General features: G+C 42.6%; 1 non-coding gene across 1 annotated transcript; it reads left to right on the top strand.

Annotated features, from left to right (window-relative positions):
* Positions 1-6,842: 6,842 nt before the first annotated feature.
* On the top strand, positions 6,843-6,955 carry LOC125410516 (U8 small nucleolar RNA). The gene has a single exon (XR_007235076.3). It is a non-coding gene; the product is annotated as a U8 small nucleolar RNA (small nucleolar RNA).
* The last annotated feature ends 3,874 nt before the right edge of the window (positions 6,956-10,829 follow it).

Genomic DNA, 10,829 nt, shown 5'->3' on the forward strand with positions numbered 1-10,829 from the left:
TAATGTGGAGAATGACTGCATAGAGAGGGGTACGATGTGGTGTTTTATGACAGGCTTCTTTCAATTGCATGTTTTTAAAGTTTGTCCATGTGATGGCATGCAATAGTACTTCATGCCTTTAAATTTTAAAAGTTTTATTTACATTTATGTGTGAATGTTTTGCATGCATGTATGTCAGCGCACCACATATGTACCTGGTGCCCACAGAGGCCGTCAGGGAGCATCAGATCCCCTGAAATTGGAATTACAGATGGTTATGAGCTGCCATGTGGGTGCTAGGAATCAAACCTGGATGCTCTAGAAGAGCAGCCAGTGCTCCTTGCTGTTGACCCATCTCTCCAGCCCCATTTCCTGACTTTTTATAACTAGATAATATCCCATTTTATGGATTTGCCATGTTTTGTTTATCTATCAGCTGGTGGACATGAACAGTGATGTCTTGAATATTCATGTGCAAATGTTTGTATGATTTCTTTCTTTCTCTTGGCTGAACGGGGGGGTCACACTACATGACATTTTAAGCCACTCCAAAGCGGCCGTATAATTTTATGGTCTCAGCAGCAGATGTGAGAGTTCTGACTTCTTGCCAGCACTGGTTGCTAGCCCTACTGTAACTGCCCTATTGTGGAGTGGCATCTCAATTACTTGCATTTCCCTAATGGCTTATGAAGCTGAGCTTATTCCCAGAGCCCATTTCCCTTTGTATATCTGAAATCTTCAGAGAAATATAGCTGACATAACATTACCACTATAACCTCATGAGTCTTGAACCAAAACCACTCAACTAAGCTACTTGAATTCCTGAATTTCAGAAACGGTAACACACACACAGAGACACACACACAGACACACACACACACAGAGACACACATGCTGAGTAGGTGCTAGGAATTGAATATGGACTCATGCATTTTAGGCAATGGAGTGTGTGTGTGTGTGTGTGTGTGTGTGTGTGTGTGTGTGTGTGTGTTTGTAAATTCAAATACCATTCAATCCACTCACAAACTTACACTTGTTGTGACATACAAAATGGGATGTTTTTTTAATTTATAGATACAGATATATAAAGAGAGCTTTACTTATTTGCTTGTTTGTTTGATTGATTGATTCTTTTGCTGTCCTGGACTAACTCCATAGACCGGGCAGGCTAATTTTGAACTCAGAGACTTGCCTGTGTCTGCCTCTCTGGTGTGGGGACTAAAGGTGTGTGCCACACATCCAGTTAAGAGAAAGATTTTTTTAAAATATGGCAATAGATAACTAACACAGGAACATTCTATCGAAATGGAAAACACAGAATTGGAGAGATAGCTTCATGGTTGAGAGTACTGTCTGCTCTTCCAGAGGACCTGACTTTGATTCCCAACACCCACATGGTAGTTCACTACCCTTTGTAACTCCAGTTCTGGGAAGTCCAATGCCTGCTTCTAGTCTCAGTGGATACCAAGCATACAGGTGGTACATGCATGCCAGTAAAACATCCATGCACATATACATAAATAAGTAAGTAAATAATAACAACAACAGTAATAAGATAAAATGAGAACATATCATGGGTGCCTGCAATAATGCAGAGACTCGGGCCGTGTAATAACGTAAGAAAAAATGTTTTAGTGTAAATTTTGGAAGGAAAGAAACAAAACTGTCATGTTTCTAGATTGATTTTCTTTTTCTTTCTTTTTTTTTCAAGATAGGGTTTCTCTTGTAGACTAGGTTGGCCTCAAACTCACAGGGATTCACCTGCTTCTGTCCCCCAGTGCTAGGATTAAAGGTATGCGCCACCACTACCTGGCTTCTAGATTGATTTTCTACCTAGAAACTCCTGAAGCATTGGTACGGGGTGGGAAGGGCTCAGTTGGTTAAGTGCCTTCCACACAAGAATGAGGACTTGAATTTGGATCACCAGAACTCCTGTAGGCAGCTAGGCTTGGCAGCACATGACTGTAACCCCAGGACTGGGGTGAGGATGGGGGGCAGAGATCCATGGATTCAGCCAGCCTCGCTGAATCAATGAGTTTCCCTGAAGTGGAACTCCATGAGAATCTGGGAGGGGTTCAAAAGAGTTTATTTAGATATAAAATAGGGTAAACACTCACTGATACAGGATAGTTAGATGCCACCGCAATTGTTCTGCCCAAGGGGAAAGATCACCAACAGCAAGCTGCCTGCTCAGCTCCTACTGAGAGAGCAAGAGAGAGGAGAGACCATTCCTCACAAGCTTATCAGTTGTCACAGAGCAGGTGAGACAACACCCTAGGACTGGTGCCCCAAGGCTGTAGACAGAAGGAGTTCCCACAACACTTCCCTCTTCTGTCTAAATAAGAAGGTTCTAAACGTAATACAAAACTATATACAATAAGAACAATTATCAAGCAGGAGAAATTGTCCAGAAGAAAGAAAGGGTAATAATAAAAATGGAATACAACTAACAAGAACAACTTCAAGCAAGAAACATATTCTAAATGCCCAGGCTACAGGGAATTGGTGAATAACAGAGATTATTCCAAAAGCTGTCCTATCCTGAAGAATCTAAATCTTGTATCCCAAGTGCCTTAGCTAAAATATGAGAGGATAGTAACTGTGAATATCTAGTCTTCAATCCCATCAAAGACCTACGAAGGAAAATAATATTACTTGAGTAAGCAGGAAGTACAAGCAAGCAACTTCCAAAAGATGCAAGAAATGACATAAACAGGTTGACCTGGACAATCACCCAAAGTCTCTCTGCAACACTGGGACAAACAGATTTGGCTGTAGCCCTAGAATATCTGACAGACCATTTTCAGAACCAGAAAAATTCAAAAGACTGTCCTACCCTGTCTTGGCAAGGTTCAACAGTCCCCTTTCCTTGTATCCTGCTTGTTTAGACTGGACAGCATGCTTACTGTCAGCAGTCAGGTAAGGGCAACCAGTTTTACCAGTAAGAAGACAAGATCCATATGGAGTGTCTTTGATGTGCATCATTCACTCAGGAGTAGATTGGTGCTGCCAGGAGCAGTTGTGTCTCTCATCAACAGAATTCTAAATTACTAAAACATTTAAATGCTATATTCTGTAGGTCTTTGAAGTGTTTGAAGTCTGCCTATCTATGAGGAGTGCATCTATGTGCATCTAGAGAACCTAACTAACATAAGTATAAGTATGACAAACATGGGTGACTATTAACCTGTAATTCTTTTTTTTGTTTGTTTGCTTTTGGCTTTTTGGGGGGTGTTTTTGTTTGTTATTTTTGTTTGTTTGTTTGTTTGTTTGTTTGAGACAGGGTTTCTCTGTGTAGCTTTGATGCCTGTCCTGGAACTAGCTCTGTAGACCAGGATAGCTGTGAACTCACAGAGATTCTTCTGCCTCTGCCCCCCCAAGTGCTGGGATTAAAGGCATGCCTGTGCCACCACCACTCAGCTTAACCTGTAATTCTTAATAACCTACATATCTTAAAGACTAAAGGTTCACATTATAAAAATAAACATTCTTTAAACAGATGTGCAGCACGAGGACAATGTTCTTGAAAATGTAACAATATATAAAGTATCTTAATCATAGGTAAGAATGTATAGTGAAATATGACAAAAATATCCTTAATTTGTATCAAATACAAAATATCTTAAGTAGAAATAGAAACATACATACAGCATAACAAAGTAATTTTACATTTGTATACAAAAACATTGTAAACAGAAATAGAAACATAAACAATATAACAGATATAATTTTGAATTTGTATCAATATGCAAATTAACTTAGGAATACAAAAATAATTTTATACTTCCTGTTCAATGAAAGGACTTGTCTTAAAATATAAAAGTAGAGGGGTTGGAGAGAGATAACTCAGCAGTTAAAGAACACTTGCTGCTCTTGCAAAAGACCCAGGTTCGGCTCCCAACTCCTACACGGTACTTACACTGAAAGCATCAGATATGCACTTACATCACATTCAAACAAAACACTAACATACATAAGATAAAAATCTTTAGGGAAAAGAAAAATGTGGAAAGCAACAGAGGAAAGACATCCAGTATCAACCACCGGCAGCTGCCCCCATAGGGAGACATGCACATGCACCTACACAGACCACATGAGAACACACATGAACACACCAACCTTCCAACACTTAGGGCATATCCAGTATTAGAGTCAGGCTTCCCTCAGGCCCTGATATGTGGAGAAGACATAATTTCTTGCCTAAAACCAGCAGCATACTTTGCAGAACCAGCATTGCCTTGGGGCCAGGGCCTTGGGAGAGCTGTGGTTTCAGATCCTGGGAACTCTACACTCTGCCACTCCATCCCTATCCCCACTGCTCCTTGAAGGCCTGTGATTATCAGTCCCAAGGCAGCTAAGTGTGCGGTCTGTGACACATTTGAGATAGTCTATGTTCCCTTTGGGCAACATTGCTTGATTAACTTCCTACTGACTTTGTCCCATTGTTTGGTGGCTTTCTGCTCACTCTGGCTGATTTCCTCCCCTCCATCCTCCCAATCATACATGTTGTACTTCATGGTATAAATAAACTTGCTTGGCATGAGCTATCAGCTTATGCAAGACCTCCTGACCCCAACTTTCTTATTGCCTTTATTTCCTCATCCGTGGTCCTCCTGCTGAGGACCCTGTCACTAAAGAATGACCTTCTGGTCTAAGTCATCTAGCATATAGGGACAGAGTACAATGACAGGCTGAAATAAGCCCAAGAGGCCTTAATTTGTGTTCAAATTTAAACCTTTTTCCTTTTAGTGTGTGTATGTGCATGGGAGGAAGCACATAGTGTACTACGACACACACATGGAGGTCAGAAGACAACGTGAGAGAGTCAGTTCTCTCCTTCGACCATGTGAATTCTGAGAGCAAACCGAGGTTGCCAAGCTCACCAACAGGTGCCTTTATCCGCTGAGCCAGCTCACTGACCCGCGTACAAATTTTTCTTTAGTCTTCATTACTAAAACAGAGATATGAGGCTCGAGGACTGATGTGGGTGGGAGCAAAGTTCGCTACTTATCATGCAGTATTTGGCAAGTAAGATATTCATTTGAGTTGTAGACTTGAAGGCAGGAGCAAGAAAGGGTGATAGTGTGACTGACTGGACCAGAGTCCCAGTCCCCAGGGCTTCAGAATGTGAACTCTTTCCATTTCCCCAGAAGGTGCCTGCTTGATAAAGGGGTCTAAAAAAGCTATGATGCCTGGTGTGGAATATTAGCTTAAGATGTGTTACATTTGTTTATGCTGCTGAATATTTATTTAATGATACAAAAATGTCTGCATCCTTTTATGTTACGTTTGTTTGAGTCTGTAAAGCTGTATTACTTTGCCTAACTAAAACACCTGATTGATCTAATGAAGAGCTGAACAGCCAATAGCAAGGCAGGAGAAAGGGTAGGCAGAGCTGGCATGCAGAGAGAATAAATAGGAGGAGAAATCTAGGGAAGAAAGCAGAGTGAGAGAGAAAAAAAAAGAGGAGAGGAGGATGCCAGGGGCCGCCACACAGCCACACAGCCAGATATGGAGTAAGAAGGAAAGAAAGATATATAGAATAAAGACAGGTAAAAAGTCCAGAGACAAAATGTAGTTTCGAAGAAATGAGATCATTTAAGTTAGTTACATTTGTTTCTAACTCCCCAGAAGCAATGTCCAACAGAGTCTGAGTCTTTGCAGAGAGAAGGGTTTCACACAGCGCCCTCCGGGAATCAGTGAGAAAATACTGAAGAGGCCACAGGTCCAATGTCCCTTCAAGAGCAGTAACCAGTTTTGCTACCCCAGGCCTCAAAGCTCCCCCCATCTCTCAGTAGTGCCACGGGCTAGTGATCATAGGATCCAAGGGGAGGGAAGGGGCTCAGCAAAGAGAAAACTTCCAGTAACTGAGGAGCTATAAGGAAAGTCAGAAGAAACACGGGTAGCAGGGCCCTGAGGGTATTGTACAGCTGGACAATGGGCTGCAAAGGCCCTGGGGTATGGGACTGAGTGATGCTGAATGTAAAACTTACAGCCTTCCTAGTTAGATAGCACTTACAACTACAGTCCCACCATTGGCAAGGGAACAGATGGAATTTCTGGTTACATTTTAATTATCTGGAGAAATGAATAGCATTTATTATTATTATTATTATTATTATTATTAGTAGTAGTAGTAGTAGTAGTAGTAGTAGTATTACTATTAATACTATTATTATTATTATTATTATGGTTTTTCGAGACAGGGTTTCTCTGTAGCTTTGGAGCCTGTCCTGGAACTAGTTCTTGTAGACCAAGCTGGCCTTGAACTCACAGAGATCTGCCTGCCTCTGCCTCCCAAGTGCTGGGTTAAAGGCGTGTGTCACCACCACCCGGCTTGAATAGCATTTATTTAATGTGTGTGAGTCAGTTCTCTCCTTCCACTATGTGTGTTCCAGGCATCAGACTCAGATAAGTCAGCTTGGTGGCAAGTATCTTTACCTATTGATCTCTCTCACTGGCTCACCGTTGGTGTTTTTGTTATTTGGGACTAGAGAGATGGCTCAGCAGTAAGAGCCCTAATGGCTCAAGTTCATTTCCCACATCCATGACTCACCATTGCCCCGAACTTCTGCTGCTGGGCAATCTGATGCCCTCTTCTAGTCTTTCAGTGGCACCTGCACCCACACACGCATATATCCTCACCCAAAGACACATGCATAACATAATTAAAATGAAAAAGAAATCCTTAAAAATATTTTTGTTGTTTTCTATTATAGTCAGCTGGGTATAGTGGCACGTTCTTGCACTCTCAGGGCACGGAATTAAAGAAAGAAAACTCAGGAGTTCAAAGTTATTAAAAAAAATTATAACTTAACTTGTATTCTGTGGTTTTACTGATACGTCTTTAAGAAGTTCTAGGATCCTCAGCTAGGCTAATCCTTACCTGTCCTTCTTTTTGGAGGGCAGATAGAAAATGATGATCAGAGTCTTGGTATAACCAGAGCCCACAGAATCTTGATGGTTCCTATCTGTGTCTCTGGTGATCACATTTACTTACAGGGCTGAAGAGAGGCTCATATATGTACTCTAGTCCCAGGGCATCCAATACCCTCTTCTGACCTCTTCAAGCACTTAGGGATGCACATGGCGCACAGACATACATGCAGAGAAAACATCAAAAACAAACAAACAACAACAAAACAACTGGGCTGGGCAGTGGTGGCACGTGCCTTTAATCCCAGCACTCAGGAAGCAGAAGCAGATGGATCTCTGTGAGTTCAAGGCCAGCCTGGTTTACAAAGTGAGTTCCAGGACAGCCAGAGCTACACAGAAGCCCTGTCTTGAAAATCCTAAATAAATAAATAAATATTTTTAAAAGAAAGCTCTGGGAGCTAAACTCACCCAATAGAATGAAAAAGATGGATATTTGGGAAACATGAAAGGTGAATCGGGACACTCAAGGAGGTCTCGTTATAGAATTTGACCTTTGTTTGACTAAATAGTGATTCTCCTGCATCTATGCCCAAGTCCTCAAGGGCAGAGAGGTATTTGTGTCAGGCCCCAGGCTCTCCTGGCTGCTGTGATTTGGAAGTAGCTGTGATTGGTAACTAATGAATCCCAGTCTCCAAAAACCTACTCAATAGATGAACACAAGCGTGCATGGTCGTTCGTGCCTGTAACTCCAACCTGGGAAGTGGAGGCAGGAGGATCAGGAGTTCAAAGTTTGCCTTGCTGTATAGTGAGTTCAAGGCCAGCCTGGGCTACAGGAGACCCTCTGTCTCAAAGGTAATAAGACTATACGCATGCTAGCCCTGAGCAAGAGAATGTTAATGCAAATCTCAGAGATAGCCTAGCAAAGTCTTGCTGCAGCTTAGAATGTAATTAACAGAGGAAGTTAGTTTTAGTAATATATTTTATATACTCTACTGCACCAAATATTATTTTGACATGCCGTTGACATTTTAAAGGATGGACAGGGTATTTTGCAGGCCTTTCATACTGCCTTTATAAATCCTTTGAGCAGCCTACTGTGGTATTGAGGACCAGCAATCCCAGCACTCAGGAAGAGAGACAGGATCAGGGTTATCCTCAGCTACATGTTGAGTTTGAGGTCAGACTGGGCTATGTGAGACCCTGACATAGAAGCAAACAAATTCTGTGTTTATTTTACACTTACTGTATTGTTCAATTCAGATTTACATCAAAAGTGCTCACTAAAGGGTATCGAACAGCACAGCTCTGTGTGTGTGTGTGTGTGTGTGTGTGTGTGTGTGTGTGTGTGTGTGTCTGTCTGTCTGTCTGTCTGTCTGTCTGTCTGTGTGGATAAGTCTGTGCTTGTCTTCTTTGAAACAGGGTCCCCTATAGCCTGGTGGCCTTCAGCTTGCTATGTGACTGAGGCTCGCCTAGAACTCCTGATCCTCCCGTGTTTATCTCTCAAACCCTTGAATTGCAGGCTTGTGCCCTGTGCTTGGATCAACCTTATAGCCTGGCATGTGCAGTGTTTACTTATGAAGAACTCTGAGGAGCCAAACAGAAGGCTACTTTTTTTTGAAAATTGTGTCTAATGTTTGTGTTTAGGGGTGGAGAACAATTTCTGAACTGCTGGCTGGAGTGTGACTAGACAAAAGTGGATTAATTTGGTGGGATAGAAGATAACCGATGGGTATGGGGTTAGGAGAAACTGAGGGAATAAGGGTCCTTGTCCCTTTAAGTCTTCATTGTCAGCAGTCTCTGGGAGCCAAAGCTGTGTAAACCTTGACTGCCACCTGGTGGCCTGATGCTAGTGCCAGGGAATCACAATGCCACCCACACTTATCTCTGGGGTCCAAGTCTGCCTGTCCCTGCTGTTGAGGGCTTGGATATTCCTCCTAAATGGGATTTCCAGACTTGGAAAAACAAACACCAAACTGATTGTGCAGTGACCTACAACTACTCAGGAGACTGAGGCAGAAGAATTGCTTGAAAGTTCAAGGCCAGACTAGACAACAGAGTGAGATACACCTCTTTAAAAAAAATTAAAATAAAAGTTACTGAATTAACTTTGTGTTTTAGATTGATATATATGAATAATCTTTTAGTATGAGCTTGTCCCTGATCAATTAACTTATTTTTTTTGTGAAACTTGAAAGTAACTGGGCATGCTGTATTTTATTTGGAAACTCTATTCTAGCACATTTTGAGGGTTCTAAGGGAGAAGAATAAACCCTGACTTAACTGGGGCAGAGAACTACACTTTAAGGATGCACCAGGCTCTGAACTTTGCCAGGAGTCACACAGAGAGAATGAGAGGGGTCTGAGGCCTGGAGGTTAGGTGACAGGCCTGAGGGCACTCAGCAAGGACTTAACTAGCTGCCCAGACGTGAGGACTAGTTAATACTAACCCAGTCTTCTGAGGAGCACTGAAGATTGCTTCCCTGGTCTAGTCTCACTTCCGACTACACACATGTTGTTTTTTTTTTTTTTTTTTCTGTCTTCACCTCTGAGGGTGAGATGGTGGACTGGCCATGCCCAGAGAGCCCCAACTCCTTCACACCAGGTAAGGAGACCAGAAGAGAGTTAGTCCACCTTCCCACCACCTCCCTGAGCTGGACCTCCTGGGAGCCTGGAATCCCCTCCCTGCACTAAATAGATGAGAAAACTGAGGCCCAGAGAAGGACGGGGATCAAGCGGTTGAAAGATTTCTTGGTCTAGATGCTCTTCCTTTTCAGGCAAGTGAACACTAGGCTTTGGGTCACACTCATCCTGTTCCTGGCTGGCCTAGTTTGCTTATGTTTCTGTATAAGACACCGTGACCAAAGCAACTTGGCAAGGAAAAGGTTTATTTGGTTTGCATGTTCTGATCACAGTCCATCACTGAAGGATATCAGCGTGGAAATAAAAGGCAGGACTTGAAGGCAGAAGCTGAACCAGAGGCCATAAAGACTGCTGCTCACTGGTTTGATCTTTGTGGCTTGCTCAGTTTGCTTTTACTTACAGCCCTGAAACCACTTGCCCAGGGATCACCGATCACAGTGAGCTGGCCCCTCCCATTTCAATCTTTAATCAGGAAAATTCTCTATAGACTTTTACCTACAGGCCAACCTGATGGAGACATTTCCTCAACTGAAATTCCTTCTTCTAAGATGACTTGGCTTGTGTCAAGCTGACAAAAAACTAATCTGTACATCATTCTACAGTGTTTTCTTCTTTGTCCTTCAGCCCTCCTGGTCCCCAAACCCTTTAGTTCAGGTTTTGATTCTCTCTGAGGCTTCGCGATGGCTTCCTATTAGTCTTATTCTGCAAATCTCCATTTCTTTTTCTTTTTCTCCTGCCTTCTGTAGAGATTCTTGATGTCTCTGCAAGGGCTCTCAGCCCTCGCTACCCTAGCCCTTCACACACCCCACACTCTGTACCTAGAAGACAAAGCAACATTTCCCTGAGCTGTTTTGGAGACTGTGGTGGTTTGGATAAGAATGACCCCCATAGCCCATATATTTGAATGCTCAGTCTTCGGGGAGTGGCACTACTTGGGAAGGATTAGGAGGTTTGGCCGTGTTGGAAGAAGTGTGTCACTAGAGATGGGTTTTGAGGTTTCAAAAGCCCAGGCCAGGCCCAGTGTCTCTCTCTGCCTGTGGTCTGTGAATCAGAATGTAGAATTCTCAGCTACTTCTCCAGTACCATATTTGCCTGAATGTGGCCATGCTCCTCACTATGACAATATGAACTAAATCTCTGAAATTGTAAGCAATCCCCAATTAAATGCTTTCTTTTATAAGAGTTGCCTTGGTCATTGTGTTTCTACCAACAGAAGTTGGTACCAGAAGTAGGGTATTGTATGACAGACTGGACCATGCTGCTTGTGACTGAATGTGGACTTTGGGACTTTGGGTTAGGAAAACAGTTGAACATCTTAAGTGGGGCAAGATCCC

Source organism: Myodes glareolus, chromosome 8 (assembly GCF_982192425.1).
Source record: "Myodes glareolus chromosome 8, mMyoGla1.1, whole genome shotgun sequence".
NCBI classification, from domain to species: Eukaryota; Metazoa; Chordata; class Mammalia; order Rodentia; family Cricetidae; genus Myodes; species Myodes glareolus.